Genomic DNA, 27651 nt, shown 5'->3' on the forward strand with positions numbered 1-27651 from the left:
ATGCAATGACCTAGAGTTGATTGTCACTGTAACTTGTTACCATTCCCTAGAGCAATATGGTCTTACCTCCATGTCCACAACAAACAATAAACCAAACTACCTGAGGGCTGACACTGAAAAAACCCACCACCTAATACTTTTAATGTAGGTTAAAGAGTGAATAAACAGTGTTGAATGTGAAAGTGAATGTGAAGTCCTAGGCCAATACACCTAACTTTCAGAACAGCATCATTTCCTGTCTTCTTTATATTGATTATGTATTTTTGTGACATTAATGAAACAAGGTGTGAATGATGTATGAAATAAACTGTGTGCAGTGCACAAGCACTTAAGTGGTATAATTACCTGTTATGATGTGGCTGATTTACATGTTACCTTCTATGTCCACTGCATTCAAGAATGTACTGGAACTTTTTTCACCCCATTCCCTAATCAGCTCTATAATTGGATCCAAAATGTTATTTCTCCCCACCAACAAAATCCCCAAAGCAGTTTTGCCCAAACTAGGTTGCAGATGAATGGTCCACCACTCAAATCAGCATTCGTTGTTTGCATTACATAAACAATTTTTATGATACACACATGATAATATGTCTATGACACCATATTTTCAGATTGCCCCATTAGAGTTATTGTGCTCTCCAGCTATCATCTGACAGTATGAGATCTTCCAATGGAGTTCCTGCATGGAATCTCATGATGTGCTGTGGTACATCATTCTGTGGATGAAATCCAACTCTCGCTACTCATGCAAAATTCCACTGGCTTAGAAGATAATTATTTTTATTTGATTTTGTTTGTTTTTTTCTGAGAGAGAAATGGAAAATAAACTACAAAAACAAAAGTTGAATTAACTTTATAAGGTATCACTGTATCTATATGCCGGTTGGTCTGTGATCTTTAACCTCTTTATGAAAAATAGCAATTAGTAAAAACACTTCAGACTAAATTTGTAATATTAACTCAGAATGCTCATTTTTGTGGATTTAAGTTGCATACTAAATATTAGTCTCGTATCTTTTTCAGTCTTTATGACAGGGTGACCAGATGTCCCGATTTTATAGGGACAGTCCCGATATTTGGGGCCTTTTCTAGTAAAGCCATCTATTACCCCCCGCCCCCACCCCTGTCCTGATTTTTCACACTTGCTATCTGGTCACCCTACTTTATGACAATTCAAATGTCATGGTTGCTGAGCTGGTCAACAAGGTTAACAACAAATGCCACCTGTGAAGGTCTTGTGATGTGGTGGACCTCTGTCCACTATTAACTAGTCTAGGACTGATAACTCATGTCTCACTGCCATCAAACCACCTACAGTTATCAATAGATTTTCATTTGCAATGGAGCGTGTGTGTGTGGGAGGGGGATATTCATTTATATTTTAACTCTATTACTGGCATCTTTAATCAAAAAAGAAGATGCAAACATTGTTATTTTCAGGCACTTGTCTGGCAGCACATGATAATGAATTAGTTAGCTCCATTTGTATGCCATAGATTAAATTTTGCATTACAGCTCTAACCTAATTTTTTACATTTCAGCTACTGTAGTATAAATGTTTCCAGCTGGGCTTTGTCAGCCTCTGTTCCACTATAAATCATATCTGCCTTCTCATCTGAAGGTTCTAACTGATGGGGCAGAAATAACAATCTCAGCTGGTTTTGTGGCCTACATATAGCACAACGACAATGGGAAGGCAGGTAGCTTCTCTGTTCTTCCCTATAAAGCTATAAAATAAAAGTTATACCCATTTTAAGATAATGTTTCTGGAAGCATTCCAGTTCCCAGGTCTATTGTGATCACTGAGAAGGCAAATAATGCTTACATTGCAAGTAGGTAAGACATTTAGCAATACCTGAAATCCCACTAGTTGTGCAGTGAAAGACAGGAAGGTGTGATACCTGGGTTTAAAATGATCCACTTTGAAGCTGTGGGAAGTTTGGGATCAAGCTCAATTATATGGTTAATCTGAGCCATCCAATATCATACTATAATGTTAACCTCATGCTTCATGGTTTAAGCCACTAACTATCAGATATCAGGATGAAACCTAACAGGGTGGAGGGGGCAGATTATCACAAATCTTCCTATCTTGCATCTGATCCAGTTTGGCAATCCCTACATTCCTATGTTTTATATAATCCCTGTCTTGCTAAAAATATAGATCAATAAATCAAAATCTAGCAGAAATATCTCGCACAATTTCATTTCCTACCACAGGTAATTCCATTACTAGAGAGAGGACACCATAATATGGAATTTAAAAAAAAATCCTTTGTGAAAATGAGCTATAAAGTTTAATACAAAAGGACATATCCACATTTAAATGTGAAGGACAACACACATTGTCATTCAGATACAAGTCCTCTGATCCAGTGTTTTCTAAGTGACATGGGTCATTTCATGGAATATAAAACCTATTTCAATGGCAGAGGGAGAGAAAAGAGGGAAACTATATGCCTTCCTTCTAACAGTCACTGAGTGGAAAAAAGTAAGCTACAGATTTGATATATTAGTGCTGAAGCGCTTCTACAATCATTTTTTAAAGCTCACCATCCATGTATATTACAGGATGTGTGTTATAGATCCCAATCTATGGATATCTTTCTTTCGCTTGGAAATACAGGTTCATGGAGTATCCTTTCTGTATATTTTTTAGCATCATAGATGGATGTGATTTCTCTTGAGTTGCAAATCTATCAGTCTGCAAATCTATCAGTCTGCATTTTTGTTATATGTAGTCCCTGTAGTATGGGTCTACTTAGACAAAAATGACTTATGTTCCATATGTATTAAGATTTACATATCAAATTTGCTTATTTTATTATTTCTTCTTATTTGTATAATGTTAATCCATCCTATTGAGGTTTGTGATAAAGAAACATATAGTAAAACACAGTCCCTGCCACAAAAGTAAAAACATGGGTTCAGATCCTTAGGTGATTGTCAATTGAACTAATTTGATTTATACCAACTGATGAGGTGATCCTGTCATTTTTTTTTTCAGTTGCCATCCTTCAAAATGCAGTTTATGATGTTGTAGCCAACCTAATGTTTTTCATGCTTGTATATCATCACTTGTAATAATCAATCTACTGGTGAAATGTTGTCCTCAGTTATGCATCTTCAAACTCATCGCCTTCTTCCAATTGTAAGCTACATATTTTTCAAAAATAATCTTATTTCACTATTTTCTTCTGCAGGTGTGAGAAAAGGCAAATAAATGCAGTAACAGTGTAAACATTTAAACATGTGAGGAACTTTATGTAGCCAAGTAGTTACAATGAACTCTGTTTTGGCAAGCTTAGGACCAGATTCTGGCCAGGCTGTACATGATATACACAAAAGGAACTTTCACCATCCCTATTTTGTGCCCTTAAACAGGGGCTGGACGGGGAGCATAGTGGAGCACAATGCCTGTTTCTGGACATTACCTGCAGCAAAGGGGATAAGGAGAAGCAGGCTGAAGTCAAGCCAAAATGCCTCTTCGTTGGTTTAGGCACAACAGGGCCTTGTACTAGCCATTCAAGTCTATGACAGCCCAGAGAGGAATCTTGCATGGGACTTGCAAGTGTAAGGGATTGTCTCAGGGCAAGATCCCCAACTGATGTAAATCAGCCTGTCTCCACTGAAGTTAATGGGTATGTTCCCATTTGCACCAGCTGAAGATCTGGCCCATCATTCCCTTTTTCTTCCCCGTTTATTCCACCTCTACTGTTTATCAGAGGTAATTTAGAAGAAGCTGGGTTGTTGTGGCTCTGCTTACTTCTGAAAATCATTCAGTGGAGTCCTGCCAGTGCAGGACTCTGAGCAGAAGTGATTTGAATTTGCTCTTGTCTTGCTCTTATCAGATATTCAGGCTCCTGTAAGCAGTTAAATTAACACACTGGCAAGTTAATTTGTTAAACCAGCCCCACCTCAAATATTCATAATTCTTATTTCAAATCTGTATCACTTCCCTTGACTCATGTTGTTACAGTCCGTTTTGCATGCCGTTCTGCTCCTCTCATATCAATAAATTGCAAAACTTTTTAGAAAAATTGGAAAACTTACAATCAACCAAACGTACCTCATTGAAAATGTGCTGCATGCAAGATGAATAGATAATCATGGAGTTTATCCAAATCTCTCAGATGGACGTCAAACAGTGGGAAAGCTTCACTACTCCTCAGAGCTAATGCCTCCCAACCACCTTCCGAGCACTGATACATGATTCTAATTCTGTGTGTTGGCAATGCATTTTTAGGGTACTAACATACATAGAGCATGTTACATGGCCTGTTCAAAAATATCTAGGCAAATGAGTCCAGAAGCAAATGGCCTTATCCTCCGCTGACTTGCACCACATGTAATCCTTTGCACCCACGCACAGTGAGCAAAAAATCCTTCTGATCCCTATGCGGGGGCGGGGGTTGGGAAGGAGGAGGAAGAAATGGCACATAGCCAGCAATGCTAACCATATGCTTCTTGGGAAGACCCCAAGCTGGAGGCATCCCCAGCTGCCCAATTAGGGCAGGTTTACAGTCCCTTGGCAAGGCAGGAGTGGCACAAAAAGTGCATAATGGCTCTGAATATCTGGCTCCATATTTTCTTTTACGTGTTTTGCAATATTTGAGTGTTATTTTCTCTGGTGGACTAACTCCATTAAAGTCACTATTTACACCAGCAGGGAATTTGGCCCTGAGGATGCAGATCCCCCTTTGCATTTTATATCTTATGGTCAGTTGGTATGATCCACATCAAAGCCAAGTAATCTGTCTTTATGAAGATGATATGCAGACGGAGGGGGGAACTGGGGAGGTGAAATCCAGCATGGAACTAGGTGCAGGGCTGCAGCACAGCCTCCAATAGCTGCTCGTTGAGGCTATGGGCTTGAATAGCAGTCACAGCCCATCCACAGTCTTTGGACCATGTGTCAGCATAATTGGATTGCACAATGACTTACGCTGATTTGTCCTCTGCTATAAATTCCTTCAGTAGGTGTGACTGGTACAGAGACCCCTTCAATGGCGGGCGGGAGATATTTTAAATATCACTGCATGGCTGCTACACTGGTGGCCTCTCCCAGCTTCTGCACACAAGCTCCAAGTCAGCAAAGGGCCGTTGCAGGGGGTCTACAGCACCTACTACAAGCAGGGGGGAAATCTGCTGCAATGATGAAGCTAATGGCAAGTGAAGCGGGTGGTAGGACTGTGCTTCAGTCATCAACCACCTCAGGATAGCAGTGCAAAAACTGTTTAGGGGAAGATTATTGCTTTACTCTCTGCCTGACTTTCTAGAAACATCCTTTGTTAGTGTTGATGAGTTTCTTCCCCAACAAATGAAGAGTCCTCTGCAGAAGTCAAATGCTTCCTTCTGACCACTCATCAGTGAATAAGAAATAGAATCTTCTTCTTTTGTATGACTTGAGTAGGTAGCAATGATTACAACTTTACATCTAAATTTGACAGCCAGAACATTTTCCACAGCAGTGAACTGGTGAATGTCCTTCAGGCCCCTGGCCAAAGAATGAAGGGGACATTCAGATATGATGTGCTCTATCATTTGTGCCTGGTGACCACAGTTGCATACAGGTGTTTGCCTCAAACATAATTGTTGCTACTTTCACTGGGAGGTTGGTAATGTGACATCCAGTGGCCGGTTGATGACATTGGTATGTTAGTGAATTTGCACAAAGCACAGAAACCACCACCACTTTACAGGAGCACCACATGAAGGTTGTTGTCTTGCTTCCACAAATAGAAATAAAATAGTTCACTCTGTTTTTTTCCTGTGGAAAAGGCGGAGAGACTGTGGAAAAAAAAAGTGACACTTTGCTCAAGAGCAAAATGCTTTTTATGACTAATTTATGCCATTTTTCTTCTTATCAGGCTAGAAAATAACAAATGAAAGCATCATGCATTTTTAAAAATACTTTTATTTATTTATGTCCTTTCAATAACAGACAAGCAGCATCTGAGGCAGTGCATCACACAGTTTTTACAATTAATTTGTTTTGAAAAGGACAACTCAACAGTGAATTGCTTTTGTTGCTTATGACCAGTGAATGCCCCACCTAAAGGATTCTCCCACAGGGAGGAGAGTTCATTTTTCTCCTTAGGACGAATTTCTGTCTGTAGGTGAAATTCATCCAGAGAGTAAGATCAACAGGAAATCTGCCACAGCTTCTGAGTCCACATCTGACTTACAGAAGGGAGGTCACGAGCTGAACAGAGATATGTAGGCATCCCTAATGTTACTACAGAAAGGGTCTTTTTGACAGCTCATCAGAGACAGAACAGGGATGGGAGCAAGCTATGGCAGGCCATGGATCCACATTTAGTCAGTTACCCAAGTGCCCCACTCAAGTAGTGTAGAAGGACTGCAGCTACTACTTCAGCCTCTAAGCTATTGTCATAACCATTAGAAGTACTGCTCTGCAGCCATTCTCCCTGGCTTTAAGGTCTGAGATTCACCTTCCAGACCCACCACATGTTTCCTAAATAGATTGCAATTACATGAGGTTTATGCGACAAGTGGATTTCACCCAGAATGTGTATTGGTCACATCCAATAAACCTGTGAAGGTGTATTATATACCTTTTAATTATATATATATATATATATATATATATAATTATATACCATTTAATTACCACCTGTGAAGGTGAAATATATACTCATGTAGTGAAGATCTCAAGAAGTATTGTAACTTCCTGTAACAGAGTGGCCTTCCTGCTAGGAAGGGGTCAGGTGTTTTGTATAAAAGCTAACAGTGGCTCAACTGAAGAGGAGCTGGGCTCCTGCAGTAGACCCCAAACCAGGGGGGTTGAAGGGATGGGTGTTTGAAATTCTGTCTGGATCTTTGCTGAGTTGTTCCCCCAAGACTTTGTCCCATGGCAGAGGCAGGCAATCTCATCTAACTTGTATATTAATTAAAGCCATTTACTCAGTTATAACAACCTACATTGTCATAGGCTATATAGGAGAAAAACCATAAAACTCCCCAGAACAAATGCAAGTACTAGCAAATAAAGTGATTTACTTCTTAAAATGCAATAACAGCTGTCTAGGCAGTTGATTAAATATCAAACAAGTAACTTACTTGCTGAGGAGGGAAGACCGGGCAGCAGGCAGCCTGAAAGCTAGTCCGAGAAACACTGTTGCTTGCAGGGGTTCATTTGTAATTGCATTGGGAGCATACTGGATGCCAGGCTACAGGCAGGAAAATGGTTCAGTAGGAGCTCTTACTACTGGACTCTGTTCCTCAAAGTGAGTGTTTATGGAAAGGTACTGAGAGCTACAGTTAGCAGGCTAGCGCTTGGATTGCCTTCAGCACTTGCCTCTGAGCCTGTGGTGCACAGAACGTCTACTAGACACCTAAGGGAGGCAGGTATACCACAATACTTGCAGCAACCCCTTGCACTGGTGTCACTATGATGGCAGCAAGTGCAACTACAGCCGTAGTACAAGCTACAGTATCTGTCTGACAGAGCTATCAGGGCAGTAGCTCAGTAGAAACAGAACTCTCATTCTGAATGTCGACAACCACACCTTTCATCCACTAGTCTGCAGTACATATGTTGTTTTCTTTGGCAAGAAACCACCTAGATATCACTTAAACATCTAGGCCAAGTTTTTGAAGCTATTTACAGGGGTGGACAACCTGACCCTGAGAAGGAGCCAGAATTTACCAATGCACATTTCCAAAGAGTCACAGTAATAGTCAGCAGCCCCCATCAGCTTCCCCTGGCTCCCAGTGCCTCCCACCCACCGTCAGCCTCACCGATCAGTGCCTCCCCCTCCCTCCCCACACCTCCCGATCAGCTGTGGCATGCAGGAGATTCTTGGGGGGGAGGAGCGAGGGTATGGCAGGCTCGGGGAGGGGATGGGAAGGGGTGGAGCGGAGCAGGGCAGGGCCTTTGGCAGAGCCAGTGGTTGAGCAGTGAGCACCCTCCGGCACATTGGAAAGTTGGGGCCCTAGCTACAGCCCCGGAGTCGGTGCCTATACAAGGAGTCACATATTAACTTCTGAAGAGCCACATGTGGTTCTGGAACCACAGGTTGGCCACCCCTGCTATTCAGATGCTGCTGAGCTTGATTGTCAATAGAATTTAGATTCCTAAGTGCCTAAATCCCTTTTGAAAATGAGATTTAAGCACCTAAATCATTTAGATGTTGCAACACTGAGCACAGCAACATCTAAATAGCTTTAAAAATCTGGGCAGTAAGGCCTGATTAAAAAACAATACCTATGTAAAAATGCATGGGTAATTATATACTTAATTTGCATATGATCGCACATACAAGTCACATTGAAGCCTGCAAGTGACCAGTTGCATGTCTGTATAATGGGTTATTTAGAATTGTAAATAGCCAGTTTATTTGCACAACTCTGGCAATTGTGTGGCCAAATTAAGCATGCCGTTGAACATGCAACTTTGCACATGTAATTGCATACATGAATTTTTGAAAAAATCAGTACTGCAAAACCCGAGGAGCTGTTTGCTCTTGTTGGTTTTAATGTTACAGGTGAAACTCCTATTTCAACCCAAGACATAGTGAAAGGGACTTATTGGTAGGATTTTCTGTTCAGGTTAGTAGAGTGACCCACAAGGAAAAATAAAGCAGTATAGTCTTCTCAGTCCAAATTATGTCAGTTTACATGTTTGTTTCCTTGATGGGTACAAATCTGATTTGTTTCTGTGATCAGTGCTTTGGTTCTGTTCCTAACAAATATTTGAAATTGTGATCTTTCAGTAACATGACACTGGGGAAAGGCTATCTGGTGAAGGATTCCTCCAGATGGAGTGCCATTTTGCTGTTTATTTGAGAGCTGCAGGTGCCTGACATAAAACAACCATAGTTCTCACAGGACTAGTTCACTTTGTAAAATGTCACAAAGCATTACTAGTGGAAAATTGTAAATGCAAGGATCACTTTTGAGCTAGAGTATTCAGCTTACAGTATCTGTTTCTGTCTATCAAGCACACCTAAAATAAGAACATTTCTGCTTTTGGCTTCCCCCATCCACCTTTGACATCACTGAATTTGTTTTAAAGCAAACATAGTTGATGGATGTTTATTAAAGATATTACAGGACCTTTAAAAACATTGTTATTACCCTTTGTATTTACAAATGTTTTGATAAAAATCAAACTTTGGCAAAAACAAAACAAAAAACCCACTCAATTCTTTATTTAATCCTTCTACTTTATCACATTCACCATCTATACTATTCTCTAAAGATTTAATCTTCGAAGAGATTTTAAAGTATTGGACAGCAAAGTGGTTCTCACACTATGGTCAGAGGACCATAAAGCCCTTCAAGTGAATCCACTGAGATACTTGCATGACAGTAAAAAGAAAAGGAGTACTTGTGGCACCTTAGAGACTAACCAATTTATTTGAGCATGAGCTTTTGTGAGCTACAGCTCACTTCATCGGATGCATACCGTGGAAACTGCAGCAGACTTTATATACACACAGAGAATATGAAACAATACCTCCTCCCACCCCACTGTCCTGCTGGTAATAGCTTATCTAGTGATCATCAAGTTGGATAGTGATGGATAGTGAGTTTGTGTGTGTGTTTGTTGGAGGGGGGTGAGCGGGTGAGAGAACCTGGATTTGTGCAGGAAATGGCCCACCTTGATTATCATACACATTATGAAGAGAGTGGTCACTTTGGATGGGCTATTACCAGCAGGAGAGTGAATTTGTGTGTGGGGGGGTGGAGGGTGAGAAAACCTGGATTTGTGCTGGAAATGGCCCAACTTGATGATCACTTTAGATAAGCTATTACCAGCAGGACAGTGGGGTGGGAGGAGGTATTGTTTCATATTCTCTGTGTGTATATAAAGTCTGCTGCAGTTTCCATGGTATGCATCCGATGAAGTGAGCTGTAGCTCACGAAAGCTCATGCTCAAATAAATTGATTAGTCTCTAAGGCGCCACAAGTACTCCTTTTCTTTTTGCGAATACAGACTAACACGGCTGTTACTCTGAAACTTGCATGACAGTGGCCATCATCCCATTGAACTACAAATTTTCAGTTTTTAGTTGTTCTGATTTATTGAAAAAAATGTTGAAAATGTGAGAGGCACCTATCTGAAAATCTCTCACTGCCTCAGATGTTTTATTTTTCTATTTTAAATATTGTTTCAACTGACTGATCAATATCAAATGGTCTGTAATTCCCCATATATAAATAAAAAAAAGTCTCTAGGGGTGACAAGTTATAAATTTATGCATGTCCTGGATTAGGGCCTTAGTGAGAAGAGAAAAGGAGTACTTGTGGCACCTTAGAGACTAACCAATTTATTTGAGCATGAGCTATCCATGCTTCCTTAGTGGACCCCAATTTAATCAACCCAGAGATCCAAGTGACGATTCAACCCTTCAAGTCCAACTCTTTCAATTTGCCTACAGCCAAGTTGCCTGTCCAGTACAAGGGCTGGTCAGGAATGTGGACTTTCGCAGTCTATGATGATTATCCCATCCCCATGCTGTTGGGGGAAGACTTGGCCAATCATGTGAAACAATCCAAGAGGGTGGGAACGGTCACCCGCAGCCAGGCTAAACAAGCCGTGAGGCCTAGCTCTGTTCCGGAAACTTCTATCAGGACCCAGTCAGAGGTGATGGACCCGGACCCCAGGCCAATGTCTGCAACAGCAGTAGTGGATCCAGTCCCAGAGACCCAGACGGAACCAGTCCTAGAACCGGAACCAGCCGAACAACCAACACCAGACCCCGTGTCAGCACTGAATCCAGTACTTGCAACCTCAACACCAGAGGGCCCCACCGAACCTGAACTGGCAGCAGCCGATAACCCTACACAAGAGGCTCAGCCGGAGCCTGAATCCCAACACAGTGCACCAGCGGAGAGCGGTTCACAGTCAACAGAAACAGCTCCATCCCCTATATCGCTTCCAGAGGGACCAAGCCTAGGTCCACAATCCCATGAGGAACTGATGTCTCCAGCATCAAGGAAACAGTTCCAGACTGAACAGGAAGCAGATGAAAGCCTCCAGAGAGCTTGGACGGCGGCACGGAGCAACCCACCGCCTCTCAGCTCTTCTAATCGATCCAGGTTTGTTATAGAAAGAGGACTTTTATACAAGGAAACTCTTTCTGGTGGACACCAGGAAGACTGGCATCCTCAGAGACAGTTGGTAGTTCCAACTAAATACCGGGCCAAGCTCTTGAGCTTAGCCCACGATCACCCTAGTGGCCATGCTGGGGTGAACAGGACCAAAGACCGTTTGGGGGGGTCATTCCACTGGGAGGGAATGGGCAAGGATGTTTCTACCTATGTCCAGTCTTGTGAGGTGTGCCAAAGAGTGGGAAAACCCCAAGACCAGGTCAAAGCCCCTCTCCAGCCACTCCCCATCATTGAAGTTCCATTTCAGCGAGTAGCTGTGGATATTCTGGGTCCTTTTCCGAAAAAGACACCCAGAGGAAAGCAGTACATACTGACTTTCATGGATTTTGCCACCCGATGGCCGGAAGCAGTAGCTCTAAGCAACACCAGGGCTAAAAGTGTGTGTCAGGCACTAACAGACATTTTTGCCAGGGTAGGTTGGCCCTCCGACATCCTCACAGATGCAGGGACTAATTTCCTGGCAGGAACTATGAAAAACCTTTGGGAAGCTCATGGGGTAAATCACTTGGTTGCCACTCCTTACCACCATCAAACAAATGGCATGGTGGAGAAGTTTAATGGAACTTTGGGGGCCATGATACATAAATTCGTAAATGAGCACTCCAATGATTGGGACCTAGTATTGCAGCAGTTGTTCTTTGCCTACAGAGCTGTACCACATCCCAGTTTAGGGTTTTCCCCATTTGAACTTGTATATGGCCGTGAGGTTAAGGGGCCATTGCAGTTGGTGAAGCAGCAATGGGAGGGATTTACACCTTCTCCAGGAACTAACATTCTGGACTTTGTAACCAACCTACAAAACACCCTCCGAACCTCTTTAGCCCTTGCTAGAGAAAACTTACAGGATGCTCAAAAAGAGCAAAAAGCCTGGTATGATAAACATGCCAGAGAGCGTTCCTTCAAAGTAGGAGACCAGGTCATGGTCTTAAAGGTGCTCCAGGCCCATAAAATGGAAGCATCGTGGGAAGGGCCATTCACGGTCCAGGAGCGCCTGGGAGCTGTTAAGTATCTCATAGCATTCCCCACCTCCAACCGAAAGCCTAAGGTGTACCATATTAATTCTCTAAAGCCCTTTTATTCCAGAGAATTAAAGGTTTGTCAGTTTACAGCCCAGGGAGGAGACGACGCTGAGTGGCCTGAAGGTGTTTACTACGAAGGGAAATGTGCTGGTGGTGTGGAAGAGGTGAACCTCTCCATGACCCTTGGGCGTATGCAGCGACAGCAGATCCAGGAGCTGTGCACTAGCTACGCGCCAACGTTCTCAGCCACCCCAGGACTGACTGAACGGGCATACCACTCCATTGACACAGGTAATGCTCACCCAATTAGGGTCCAACCTTACCGGGTGTCTCCTCAAGCTAAAACTGCTATAGAACGGGAGATCCAGGATATGTTACAGGTGGGGGTAATCCGCCCCTCTGAAAGTGCATGGGCATCTCCAGTGGTTCTAGTTCCCAAACCAGATGGGGAAATACGTTTTTGCGTGGACTACCGTAAGCTAAATGTTGTAACTCGCCCAGACAACTATCCAATTCCACGCACAGATGAACTATTAGAGAAACTGGGACGGGCCCAGTTCATCTCTACCTTGGACTTAACCAAGGGGTACTGGCAGGTACCGCTAGATGAATCTGCCAAGGAAAGGTCAGCCTTCATCACACATCTCGGGCTGTATGAATTTAATGTACTCCCTTTCGGGCTGCGAAATGCACCCGCCACTTTCCAAAGACTTGTAGATGGTCTCCTAGCGGGATTAGGAGAATATGCAGTCGCCTACCTTGACGATGTGGCCATATTTTCGGATTCCTGGGTAGACCACCTGGAACATCTACAAAAAGTCCTTGAGCGCATAAGGGAGGCAGGACTAACTGTTAAGGCTAAGAAGTGTCAAATAGGCCTAAACAGAGTGACTTACCTTGGACACCAGGTGGGTCAAGGAACTATCAGCCCCCTACAGGCCAAAGTGGATGCTATCCAAACGTGGCCTGTCCCAAAGTCAAAGAAACAGGTTCAATCCTTCTTAGGCTTGGCTGGTTATTACAGACGATTTGTACCGCACTACAGCCAAATCGCTGCCCCACTGACAGACCTAACCAAAAAGAAACAGCCAAATGCTGTTCAGTGGACCGGAAAGTGTCAGAAGGCCTTTAACAAGCTTAAAGCGACACTCATGTCTGACCCTGTACTAAGGGCCCCAGACTTTGACAAACGGTTCCTAGTAACCACAGATGCATCTGAGCATGGTGTGGGAGCAGTTTTAATGCAGAAAGGACCTGATCAAGAATTCCACCCTGTAGTGTTTCTCAGCAAAAAACTGTCTGAGAGGGAAAGCAACTGGTCAGTCACTGAAAAAGAATGTTATGGCATTGTCTACGCTCTGGAAAAGCTACGCCCATATGTTTGGGGACGGCGTTTCCACCTGCAAACCGACCATGCTGCACTAAAGTGACTTCACACCGTCAAAGAAACTAACAAAAAACTTCTTCGGTGGAGTTTAGCTCTCCAAGATTTTGATTTCGACATCCAACACATCTCAGGAGCTTCTAACAAAGTGGCTGATGCACTCTCCCATGAAAGTTTCCCAGAATCAACTGGTTAAAATCGTCCTTGAGATGTGGAAAATATTGTTAGTCTTTATGTACTTGGTAGTATATTTAGAGATGCATGTGTCTTATTAACTCTGTTTTCCTAGAGCTCCAGGAAGAAATCCCAGCCAGTGTTTCACCCTAGCTGAGATTTGGGGGGCGTGTCATAAATATAAAGGGAAGGGTAAACCCCTTTGAAATCCCTCCTGGCCAGGGGAAAGCTCCTCTCACCTGTAAAGGGTTAAGAAGCTAAAGGTAACCTCGCTGGCACCTGACCAAAATGACCAATGAGGAGACAAGATACTTTCAAAAGCTGGGAGGAGGGAGAGAAACAAAGGGTCTGTGTCGGTCTGTATGCTGCTCTTGCCAGAGACAGAACAGGAATGGAGTCTTAGAACTTTTAGTAAGTAATCTAGCTAGGTATGTGTTAGATTATGATTTCTTTGAATGGCTGAGAAAAGAATTGTGCTGAATAGAATAACTATTTCTGTCTGTGTATCTTTTTTGTAACTTAAGATTTTGCCTAGAGGGGTTCTCTATGTTTTTGAATCTAACTACCCTGTAAGATATCTACCATCCTGATTTTACAGGGGGGATTTCTTTATTTCTATTTACTTCTATTTTTTATTAAAAGTCTTCTTGTAAAAAACTGAATGCTTTTTTCATTGTTCTCAGATCCAAGGGTTTGGGTCTGTGGTCACCTATGCAAATTGGTGAGGCTTTTTATCCAACATTTCCCAGGAAAGGGGGGGTGCAAGTGTTGGGAGGATTGTTCATTGTTGCACATGTATGGAATAAGATCATTCTAGAGCCATGTTTCTTCACCTTTTTGATACTAAAACCCCACTTGCTGCCTTCCTAAACTGTCAGGGAGATCTCAGGCAGCGGAGCCAATCCATGGATGAGTCATTAAAAAACACTGCTCTAGAATGTTTAACTTTATTTAATATATAATATATTCCAATTGCATCAGTCTATCTTAGAAGCTTCTATTGAAATACCCCCTTATTTTAATGAGTCACTCTTTTTTTCTACCGAAAGAGTAACAGGGAATATTCACTATTGCATAATGGCTATCAATTCATGGGGGGAAATTAATTCAGTCTAAAAGAACAAAATTTACCAAGGAATTAAAATGTTAATCTCAGAGCAGATAAAACAGGCTGGTATTTTACAGTCAATGATCAAAGTTGGTCCTAAATTCATAAACTTGTAGACATAAATTGTGAGCTAAACTGGCATATTGAGGCCAAACTTTTTGTCCTTCTGTGACGTAGTCGTGTCCTGTAATCATCTTCTGCATCTGTCTCATTTGTGAGAGCAGACATCATTAGATTGGTGTGATGCTCTAAGGGAGGTACTGCAGTGAGCTGATGCATGATATGCCATTGACAAGATGGCATAATTCATTGCTAACATGGCTTTTATCATTGCCACTCTGAATTAATGGAGGGGGGAGGGAGGAGAAATGAAACAAATATACTCCTCTAATGATTTCCATTGAAACCATGAAAGCACTGACTAACAGTGGCTAATTCTCACTTCCTAACATGTATACTAAATGTTAATGAAATTGTGATAATATATAGTGTTAATTTAGCAGCACTGTAGCAGATACAATTTGTATAAAAATTAAGCAACAATAGCAAAATAATTGAAAGTGATAAAAATCTTTATCATTTATTCAGAGTTCGAATAGATAGATGTGTAGGTTGGAAATTAAAAATGAAGTGATTGTAGATAGATCATCCCAGTATTTTTGTGTGTGTGTGTGTAAACTATATTGGTAGATTTGAATTGCTGTGATCGATTGCAACTTGCACAGTATCAATTAGTCTCATAGTGTTTCTTCAGGGAATGCTATTATTATCCCAGAAGGATCGTAGAAATAGTTATGGCATGTTCCTGATCACTGAAAAATTGCACTTCCATTATCTTGACGATATCCTACTTACACAGAACATGATCATACTCACAATATGTTCTTTTGATGATGATTAAAAGGTTTCAGGATAAAGGATTGTTGCATTTGCATTCTGTCTCTTAGAAAAATATCCAAGGTGATTCTCTTTTGAAAGTATAAAAATGTGTGTTTCTAACTCTCATCCAAGATTTAGTAAAAACAATAACTCATTGGTATGTGGTGTAATCAAGCAATGAAAGCTTAGCATAATAAGGCAAAATAAAGTTACTAAAGTGACAGAATAAAAGTTTTCACTGAGCACCAACTCAAAGGGGATCATATTACAATCCAAATAGGGTTTCACAAACTCTAATGCAGGGCTTCATTGCACTCTGACCTCCTTCTGACAACAAAAATTCCTACAAGACACCGGGCGGAGGGGCCGAAGGCAAAGCCTGAGCTTCATCGCCCAGGGCGGAAACCCTTGGGCTTTGGCTTACGGTGGGTCTTGGGTTTCTGCTTTTGCCCCAGGCCCCAGCAAGTCTAACGTTAGCCCTGACGACCCCATTAAAATGCGGTCGTGACCCACTTCGAGGTCCCAACCCATAGTTTGAGAACCACTGTTTCATATAACAGTTTCTAATTTACAACTATAAAATAGATTTTAAAAGTATAGTATTCTTTCTTGTGTTTCATTTCACTTCAAATTCAATATTTTAAAAAAAGTTTGGGAATTTCTCTTTCACTGAGAGAAAATTTGCAATGGGTTCCATGGGAGTAAGAAATGGAGAATTATAACAGTTTTCCAAATTGTTCATCACCCAAAAACCCCAGCTAAGAACAATGGGAGCTGTTGGGTATTGAGTGCACTGGAAAAATCTATCTGAGTTTCAGTCTGAGATAACCTAAATGCATAGCCCCAAATTGAGCCCTAATTAAAGTAATGTCTTTGATAGAGCTGCATTCACTTGCAGTAGGCCTGGATCTGGCAAATGGAAAATCGCTGAACTTCAAATCTAGATTGCAGATTTATTTTAGAAATATATTAATAATCATCGGCATGCTCTGTAGAGTGGTATATGAAGTATTTTATGATACATTAACCATGTTATCAGGATTACACAGAGAAAAGAAAATGCATTGCTCCAAATTGTTAACTTTCACCTAATTAGCTGTTATGTCCCATCTAAGATTAATGATACTGCTTCAGTGTAGTCTACAGAGTCATCATTTATAAACAAAGCCTGGGAAGCAAACTCTGGGTTACAGAATATTTCTACCCGTTTTGAGAGAATGAACCCCAGACATAGTTTAGTGGGCATTATTTTTTTGTTTTGTTTTACTTTTGGTTATATTGTTACTAGTTTCTTGGAAAAAGGGGGATGATTGCTTTGAAACCCCTGGAGAGAACTGGATGACAAAATCTCAGGAAGGCAAAGAACCTTTCCAAACAAACACACTCCCTGCAGAAACAGAGTTGTTGATCTCCTCAGCAAAAACCCTACCTTAATGTAGCACTAATTAATTACATCCTCTTGACAAGAGACACCTAAAACACCTCACATTTTGTCATCATGCAGTAGCATACAAATGACAAGTTTTGACAAGTATCTATTCGTTGTTTCCAGAATTTGCTTGGAGTACGACAAGTGTACTTTAAGCTATTATGCCTTGGTGCTCTTTAATCAATCATCCTTTACTTTTCAACTTAATTCTATTTCAGTTAAACATGTCCAGCTCTGCATTGTGTGCACTATCAATAGAGGTGTGAGGTCTCAGGCAGAACATTAACACAGTGATAGCAATCACACACTTGATTAATGTTTTTACATTCAGGAGGATCCTAGCAGCAGAGTATTTTGATCTTACATTGTAGATTCACTTTCTGCAAGAACCCCCCACATCAGGAACTGGCATGGTTTGCTCCTTTTCTGTCTGGCTCATGTAGTGTCACTCTTTAGGGCTGCCTTTTTTTTTCTTTTTTTTTTCTGAAGTGCCACACTGAATCCCTAGTTGAAAGCTTCCATAGCCTGAGATGCTAATGAAACAATGGAACAAACTGCAAAACAGGATTATTGCAACTTTCAGACTGAGGGTCTCCTCTGCAGAAAGTGAATTGAAAAAATAGGAGCGAAATCCTCTTTTTGCTCCTATCTAGAGTAGAGGCTATGCTTAGCAGTACACAGTTCAGACTAAGTGGAACTGATTGAGAAGGGGAACTAAAATTCAAGTTCAGTGAAGCCAGGGATTACACACAGGGACTCACATTTTATTGTGAAAAATCACGAAAGGGTATGTACAAGAGAGAGTGCTATGAAATCTTACACATTCCTGTCCCAAATAATATCCAGTATAAATGCTACATGAATAACAAGAACAGAGAAAATTAGGCTTTAAGTTCAAAGGGAGGGAACCAAGTTTGGCTTCCAGAGATTGCTGACTGGGATTAGCCAGGCAGAAGTGTTTTGGCCTTCCTCAAAGATCTGGAGGTTACTGTGTGAGGCACAGTGGAAACCCCATAGAAGGCAAGATTGCTCCAAATACAGACGTTTGCCCTCTCAGGTTTTGGGGGCCACCCTTTTCTCTAACCTATTAGAGGCATTCTAACTAGAAAGCAGGAACCAGTTCTCTATCTTTTTCCTTGCCCCCGAAGTGGAGCTTTTCCCAAGTAGTCATAGCTGTTAGCTGAAAGCTTCAGAGATTTTAACACAGTGAATATTGCTGTCTATTATAGACCCTGTGACTTAGGGATTTCCTTCACACTGAGTTGTGAAGGAATCTATGCTTCCTTGTACTGTGAATCTGATGGTGAAGAATCAGAGTGGTCTTCAGCTGATCAGGTCAGCCATCACTGATGGGGCCAGTTCATGGTTAGCAAGATCAGAGTCATCCAGGAAATGTGAACATGAAGAGCCTAGGAATAGAGATTTGGGGGAGACTGCATATATTAGAGAGTAAGGAATATGAAATTTATTAATCTTCCAGGATCCCCAAAAGCTGGTAGTATAGCATTCTTCATTGACTTTCTGGAGGCAACCCTCATTCACCTGGGAGGAGGCCTCTTCAGTTTAGTCAGCATGTCTGATTATCAAACATACCAAACAATTATATTGCTCTGAGGGAAGTTAGATGGCATTCCGTCCTGCCAGTCAGGAAAATAACTTTCTGGCCAATCTCTTGTTCTTGGTATCATCACTGATTTTGACATGATACACTTTTGCCATATTATCGGTCCTCATCAGGAAGGCCAGACTCACTGCCTGAAACTTAGAGAAATGGACATGTAGAACTGGCTTGCTACGGGACCATATGCTGTGTGATGAAAGAGCACTTCTCTCCCCCAGAGATTCTCCACCCCAAGAGATTTTCATCAATAGTGATGACTAAGGCCAAGATTTTGTCAATGATATTTTAGTACAAGTCAGGGACAGGTCACAGGCAATAAAGCAAAATTCATGAAAAATATTAAAAATATCCATGACAAAATGGAAATCCACTGGGCAAGTGTGGGGGCAGTTTGGAGCACTGGGGGCCCCTACCACTAATGGGAGCTCCAGGATCCCCCTCCACCCGTGGCTTGGAGTCGCTGGGGTCTGCCTGCCGCCCATGGTGGCGGGGAGCTGTGGAGGTCCTCCTGCTGCCCAGAGGAGCTGGGGGCAGCGGGGATCCCCCTACTGCCTCTGGGCGTTGGGAGCTCTGGGGGTCCCCCACTGCCCATGGTGGCAGGGGCTGCGAGGATCCTCCTGCTGCCTGCGGTGGCAGGGAACTGCTAGGATCCACCTGCTGCTTGTGGTGGCGGGGAGCTGCAGAGGTCCCCCTGCCACCCATGGGCTGCGGAGTACCCGCGCTGCCCATGGTGGCTCAGACTTAGCTCCCAGCCACTGTGGGAGGTGGTAGGACCTTGAAGCTCCCAGCCACCAAAGTCATGTGACGGAATCCGTGACTTCCACAACCTCAGTGACAAAATAGTAGCCTTAGTGATGACTGGTCTCTGCAAAAGTTGTTGGTTGTGGGGCATCCCTCTGGAGAGATCATCTGGCACCTCCCATTATAATTGTGACAGGATGCTTGGTCCAGGAGAAACCTGATCTATAGATCAAGCTCAGACATCACAGAGACGTGTGCAGTATAGGAAACTAAATAATATAGGTCTCCCCATGTGTATCCCATTTGCCAGAAGGTGACCTATGTGTTTCCTGACACCATGGACCACCTCTGTGAAAAGGGGACATCATGCACAGCATTTTCACAGTGTGTTGAGCAGTCTCATTCCCTGTAAGGAAAATGTTGTGGCCTCTTTTTTCCTGAGACGGATAGCCCAGGCCCTGTTTTTTTTCTTCCCCCAAGACAGCCATGAAGTGGGAAAGTAGTTGAGAAGGAACTTTTGCTGTTTTTGAAATTTACAACAAACTATGAGTGACGAAGGAACACAGACTTCTGGGTCTCTCTCAAACTCCAGATACTTGTGTCTTTTATGACCCTAGGCATGTCTATATGAGTTCTTACTGTGTGCGGCAAGCTGAGGTGTAAATCTACAACACCGCAGTGTGCCACACACTAAGAGTCTGTGTGGACCCTTGTGCTATGCACTAAAAGTTCCCTAGTGCACTTTGCTGTACCAGAGTTTGAAACAGCAGTACATCAAAGCACACTACAGAACTCTTAGTGTGCATCAAGAGGGTCCACATAGACAGTAGAACGCTGGAGGTTTACATCCCAGTAAGTACTCAGGTAGACAGTGGCTGCTGCTGCCACCATCTTAATCTATGTAAAGACACTGGAAATGAAGAAAAGACCAAAGAGCAAAACAGTCTATTGAAAATACTGTTGGCCCAGGGTAAAGTATTTTACATGTGAGTGGAAGTGTGCAGATAGATGTCTCTCCTGTTTATTGATGTGAAGGACCTCCTTGCTCCAGAGTTGCAATGACCATCCAGGTAGATTCTCTTAAATTTCCTGTAGACAGCAAAGGAATTGAGCCATTTGAGATCTAACAGTAGGTGGAGGAACCGTGCCCATGCTGGCACTTCAGAGAGCAGATTTCTGACCTGGAACCCTTGTTAATGCTATAATGCCCCAGGAGTTAGATCCATTGCCTCTGTTTTCTGGTTGGGGATGGGATTATTCTGTCCAGTCTGCAAGAATGTCTCAATGACCACATTAGTATCCAGATCAGCTCATGAAGAGTACACAGCGATTAACCATGATATTCCCGCACTGCTGCTGGAAGAACATGACTTGATTCCCAGTGTCAAAATCTCTCCTTGGCTGGGATAGGAGACTTTGGTGGCTTATTTCTGTTTCAGGGTGTCCTCTTCTGGTGAGATCTCTAGAACCACATCTTATAATAGGATGTGTAGGGAGACTGGTGGTAGGAAGAGAGGAGGTAGATATCTTTGGCTTTCTCATCAGGCAGAGTTTTAGCTAAGGCTTCTCCCAAAAGCTGCTCATCCTTAAATGGATTGAGGATTATTGTGTTTGGTCTGGAACTACGCTGCCTCTAGTATAACAGTCACAAGGATGTCCTCCCTGTGAAGTTATTGTAAAGAAGAAAAGAACCAACAGAGACTACATCTAGGGAGGAATCATACAGAAAAATGCGGAAAGACGAAAGCTGGCCCAGGTGAGAGAGGCAGGTAAGAGAGTAGGCTGCATTGTGATTGGGCAGTGAAGGTAAGAGTTGCCTAGTGTCATAAATATAAAGGGAAGGGTAAACGCCTTTAAAATCCCTCCTGGCCAGAGAAAAAAATCCTCTCACCTGTAAAGGGTTAAGAAGCTAACGGTAACCTCACTGGCACCTGACCAAAATGACCAATGAGGAGACAAGATACTTTCAAAAGCTGGGAGGAGGGAGAGAAACAAAGGGTCTGTGTGTCTGTGTATATGCTGCTTTGCCAGGGATAGACCAGGAATGGAGTCTTAGAACTTTTAGTAAGTAATCTAGCTAGGTATGCGTTAGATTATGATTTCTTTAAATGGCTGAGAAAAGAATTGTGCTGAATAGAATAACTATTTCTGTCTGTGTATCTTTTTATAACTTAAGGTTTTGCCTAGAGGGGTTCTCTATGTTTTGAATCTAATTAGCCTGTGAGGTATCTACCATCCTGATGTTACAGGGGGGATTTCTTTACTTCTATTTACTTCTATCTCTATTAAAAGTCTTCTTGTAAGAAAACTGAATGCTTTTTCATTGTTCTCAGATCCAAGGGTTTGGGTCTGTGGTCACCTATGCAAATTGGTGAGGCTTTTTATTCAACATTCCCCAGGAAAGGGGGGGTGCAAGTGTTGGGAGGATTGTTCATTGTTCTTAAGATCCAAGGGTCTGGGTCTGTAGTCACCTAGGCAAATTGGTGAGGCTTTTTACCAAACCTTGTCCAGGAAGTGGGGTGCAAGGTTTTGGGAAGTATTTTGGGGGGAAAGACGCGTCCAAACAGCTCTTCCCCAGTAACCAGTATTAGTTTGGTGGTGGTAGCGGCCAATCCAAGGACAAAGGGTGGAATATTTTGTACCTTGGGGAAGTTTTGACCTAAGCTGGTAAAGATAAGCTTAGGAGGTTTTTCATGCAGGTCCCCACATCTGTACCCTAGTGTTCAGAGTGGGGAAGGAACCTTGACACCTAGTAACCGTTAAGGAAATACAGCCACTGGAGTCAAAGTCAAGAACAGTAGTATCCAGATTCAAGATAGGGTCCACAATGTGGGGCTGGAAACAGAGGAGAGGCTTTTTCAGAAACATCCTTTTTCTTGTTGTCTCAAGTCTGAGGACTTCCTTCTGGAACTTAAAAATCCTACACAAACAATATCTGAATAGTCAATATTTTTCCATCAATAGGTTTTAAAAAACCCTATATGGTTTCACCGTTTTTTTTAGTGTTACCCAAATTAAATAACATATACCAAGGGAGTGAAAAGCAGTAGCAAAGGAAACCATAATTGTGGAAGGAAAGATGATTAATAAATTACAATCTCTGAAAGCTCATTAAACTATTGTGTACAAAATGAAACCTATCTTAGAACTGTGAAGCCATTGAAGTGCATTTATATAGAGAGCATTTATATTGTATGTAAGCAACATTATGCAATAGGGTTTGCACTTGCCACTAGAGAAGTTTAAATGAAGGGCCCTGCCAGATTGCCAAATCATTGCAATCGGAGATTTCAACCCCCTTTGCTAGAAAACATGGAACACAGATACGCTGCTAAGGAAATACATAATTGCAAGTTACATAAGCAGTCTTTTTCATGTAGTGGATACCATCACATCTACAGGAAGCCCACTTCTGCCTCCTTTGAGCTCCAAACTCACGTCTATTTTTAGAATTAAACATTTTTCAAATACTGAAATATTCAAATGAGATTTTTCTCCATTTTTGCACAACTACACTTTTGAATTTTGGCCCAGGTCAGACGTGCTAACAAAAAAGGTGCCCCAAGTCCTCCTTTTCTTTTTGCGAATACAGACTAACACAGCTGTTACTCTGAAACCTGTCAAAAAAGTTTTGTCTCAGTATTGCAGACAGAAACCAGAAGCTCTAAGAAATCGTGTTCTTGCAAGATCTGCAATAACTGTTGTTGAATCAAGGTTCAGACAAATTTCAGATAAGCATCCAGATGTTTAGATGCTTTTAAACACTGACACAACCATCAAATCTTTGATTACTCATCAATAACTGATGTGTATCTGCGTTACTTGAAATGTGTCATATTTTATTTTTAAAAAATATGTTTATTTGATTTATTTTAAATTTGAGTGCAAGGACAATTAAATTGTTTTGTTTGTTTATCCCATATCAAACATTAGTTTTCTAATATCTGTAGGTGATTCTTCCACATTGGCAATTTTACTGCACACACAGCAGCTGAATGTGACAGAGAGGTGTTGCTTCCTGCTGTTGGCTTTGGCTGCTCTCTCATCCCCTTTTCTCTCTCTAGCTCTCTTTAATCATACAGTTTTATTTTGAAAAGACGTGTGCAAACAGAATAGAGGGAGGCATCAGATGTCTGCCACCCTCATTTGCGGCAGTGTCAGAGATGAGCAACAATACCATATAAATCTACAAAACATTTCCGTCCTTACTGCTGAGGAAACAGAAGTCACATCTGTGAAAATAAAGTAAGCAGCAGTTTTTAAAGTCAGTATTTGCAAACCCTTACCTTATTTTGTGCGTATCCAATTTCTGTTTCCAAGGGAACAGACAGAGGAGGAGGAATCAGTAGCTAACGGTTTAAGTAAGTAAGTACTCGAGCTTTCAGTTGCTCGCTTCTATGTTGCTTTGTTGCTTTGCTAAAGTCACAGATAATAACACTTTGGATAATTAAGAAAAAAACATGAAAAATAAACACACCTTTAGTCAATAGTCATGTCCTTCAAAACAAAAAGAATTTGGGGATAGAGGTGGGATTTCAACATGGAGCTTCTCGGCAGGCCAAAAGAGGGAAAGAGGGGGATGAAGACAGAATTCCCAAAAAGCTTATATTCTAGTAACATAAATCAGAGGAAGTTACTGTAGCATTGTGTTAAATACGTGTTCTGCCTCCATTTCCCTGTTGTATGCTTCAAGGACATCAGCTATTATTTTGTCCTGGGCAGGAGGACTGTTATCAACACAGCTCTGAGAAGGCATGCAAATGGGATGAGCCTAGAGCTAATGTGGCCACTATCTCCAGGCAGCTGCAGACTACCCCTTGGTCATTTCCCAACCTGTAGTGTAATGTTGGAAAAGGTAAGGTAGGGACTCCATGTCAGGTAATTTCAACAGTCCAGAGTTTGCAGAGTTTTCCAAGAAGAGAGAGACCTGGGAATTATAGTGTGCACAGATCAGGTCTGCATGCAAGACAGTAAGATCTAAAGCAGCCACATTGTTTCGAGGAGTTCCACTAAATATAAAGAACGAGGAATATTTGTGGCACCTTAGAGACTAACACATTTATTTGAGCATAAGTTTTCATGGGCTTTAGCTCAAATAAATGTGTTAGTTTCTAAGGTGCCACAAGTACTCCTCGTTCTTTCTGCTGATACAGACTAACATGGCTACCACTCTGAAACCTGCCACTAAATATAGGCTCTCAACTTGATTTCCTTTGGTGTTTTCTGATACCAGATAACTGACGTTAATCTAGCCAAAGTATCACTGACAGCATAGTTTTATTTCCATTCAGGTTGCTTATCCTTATCTTTTGCACTAATATATCTTCCATCAACCTCCTTGTTTTTTTTTAATTCAAATAAAACATTAGTTAGTAGAATCCACCTACTGTACTTAGTGTATGACTATAAATAACCCCCATAAAAACTAATCATGTTGTTAACTCTCATCATTAACACTTCTACAAAACTCCAAAGCATTCGTATGATGTAACAATAGAACTATAAAAAGAAAAGGAGGACTTGTGGCACCTTAGAGACTAACACATTTATTTGAGCATAAGCTTTTGTGAGCTGCAGCTCACTTCATCGGATGCTGTAGCTCACGAAAGCTTATGCTCAAATAAATGTGTTAGTCTCTAAGGTGCCACAAGTCCTCCTTGTCTTTCAATAGAACTATATAGTCTCATCAACCCAATGCTATTCTGTACTGGAAGGGAGGTGCAGAGTAGAGGCCCCCAAGGAAAGCAATCCACTTTAGAAGGAAAGAGAGACGAGCCAACAAGCATTTGCATTAATCACTCATCTGGCTAGAGGATAGAACCCATGAAATAAGAACTAATAAGGTTTTCATTGGCTTTTGGATCTGGCCCTCATAATCCCCACAATTACAACTCTAAAACCAGCCTGATTTAAATACAATTCCAAACTACATAAGAGCCCCCAGTAAGCATGTGGGCATTTGAAAAAATATGCAGAAATAAAAATACTCACCTGCTGTGTCCTGCTGCATCATCATACATCTAGTAACAATTCTAGCACTGACAATAACTGTTACAGAATTAAGTCCATTATTTAAAGTGCAGAAGCTCAGTGCCATTTACACCAATTTGGGAAATATAAAAAGAACAAATGAAAAAGCAAACAATAAAACAAAGAATGGGCTGGATCCTGCCCTCAGGTGCTCATGAGCAAGTACTGTTGAGTGGAAGCTGCTCTCAAGTATCTGCGGGCAACAACTGAATGTGATGGCTAAGCCATCTGTGAATGTCTAACTGCTCTAAGAACAGTAACCAAGCAAGCAAATGAGATGATATTTAGAAGCAAATGTACTGTACATATTTTTGTTTCACACATGAGTTTGGGGATGGAACATATGTGGCCCAAATCTTGAGCATCATTAAGATATGAGAAAAGGCAGACTGGGTTTAGGCCTCAAAGAGTATGTCAACACTACAATTATACACCAGGAGCTGGCCCATGCCAGCTGACTTGGAGGACTTGGGATACAGGGCTGTTTAATTGTGATGTAGCTGTCTGGGCTCAAGCTGCAGGCTGAGCTCTGGGACCCTCCCACTACACAGGGGCCTATACCCAAGTCTGAATGTGTACACTGCAATTAAACAGTCTCATAGCCTGAGCCCTGCAAGCCCAAGTCAGCTGTCACGGGGCCAGCCACAAGTGTTGTTTTTCATGTCTTCAGAGAGGACAAAAAAGGAGACAAGGATGTTTGCGAGACTGGCAGACTTTAAATCAAACAGGTTTCCATGAGCTGTGGTAATTACATTGAGAAAATAAAAGGGATCAATGAAGAGGTACTTTAGGTAATATTTAGGCAGATTTAATTGATTTCAATGGTGAATTCTACTTAAAAGCCAGTAGTATAATTTATTAGTTCCCACTTGGTATCACTTTTCACTCCTGCCATTCTCAAGCTCCCATCGATTTGAGTAAAAGATATTTTATTATCTGCCCTCCGTAATCAAACAAACCCCCCATGGAAGCCAATGGGAATTTTCCTGAATATGGATTGCAGAATTTGGCCTTTAATGATTCATAGCATCTGGAAGTTCCTTCTAGTTGGTAAGGCTTGTATTATGTCTTCCAATGAGAAGTCTCACAAAAAAGATGATGAAAAATGGCTACATGATCTGATCTACATGGTGCTATCAAACCCATGTGCCAAACACTCTATACCAAGAAGTGGAAGTCATAAACAGCTAGGTATCCAAGCAGCTAGCATGTGTAAAAAGTGGTTGGAACTCCCACAGGTTAAAAAGTCATCTAAATGTATACAGCGACAGTGAAACATGCTAATTTCCTCAGCCTCTATAACCCTCCCCCCAAACCCTTACCTTAGGTAGCATGCATTCTAGGTGGGTACTAATTTGAAAATGGTTAATTAGCATGCTTTGCCCATCCATTTTGTAATTTATGTTGCACGGCCAATGTTAATGGTATTTACGGTAACCTTAATTTGCTATGCTTTTAAAACACAGCTAAGAAAGGTGGGAAGTGTATCATAGGATTCAACAATCATTTGTCTCCAATTCTGACACCCTGCTTTTGTGTGAATGTGTTGCGAATATTCTACTTTGATTCTAATGACAGAACAGTTCCGCACTTTTGCCCAGTGCAAGGACTTTGGCACTGTAATTTTTCACTACTACTTCCCCTCATAGAAAGGAGCCATCCAATGGCTTTATTGTGAGTAGATCATTATAGCTTTCGCAAGAAAGTCACACATATAAGTAGCCTTCCAAGGGTGGCCAAGTGGCTTTAGGCTGTGATTTAAGCTATGATTTTCAGAGATATCTAGGGGATTTGGAAGCTTAGGAATCTTTGAAACATCACAGTCTCAGCTGGTAAATCTGCTTGACAATTTAGCAAGGATGTTTGCCTGTGGAACATATGTAAATTCTTCCCATATCCTTTACCATTAAGTCTTGAATATTGATCTCATATATAGGGAAATTAATTTAATCATTGAATAGCATGCCATATTTTTGCATAATAGTGATATTTCCCAGCTTTTCTTCAGTGTATAATGGTGACAGGCATTTATCTTGGGCTGGGACTATATGTGATTTTAGTAAGTGGTCATTTAGTGATCACAGTATTGTCTCAGGAAGAGCAAGATGTCATTTCCAGTTA

General features: G+C 41.7%; 1 long non-coding RNA gene across 2 annotated transcripts in view; it reads right to left on the reverse strand.

The window, feature by feature from the left end:
• LOC142070311 (uncharacterized) overlaps positions 1-24012 on the reverse strand; it is a 53635-nt gene extending 29623 nt beyond the window's left edge. The window contains exon 1 of one of the 2 annotated variants that reach the window (XR_012666283.1): positions 23787-24012. This is a non-coding gene — a long non-coding RNA (uncharacterized LOC142070311). Of the gene's footprint in view, positions 1-7086; positions 7426-23786 lie in introns of those variants that run through there. The other variant, XR_012666285.1, reaches the window with a different exon arrangement.
• Between the last annotated feature and the right edge of the window lie 3639 nt (positions 24013-27651).

Source organism: Caretta caretta, chromosome 1 (assembly GCF_965140235.1).
Source record: "Caretta caretta isolate rCarCar2 chromosome 1, rCarCar1.hap1, whole genome shotgun sequence".
NCBI classification, from domain to species: Eukaryota; Metazoa; Chordata; order Testudines; family Cheloniidae; genus Caretta; species Caretta caretta.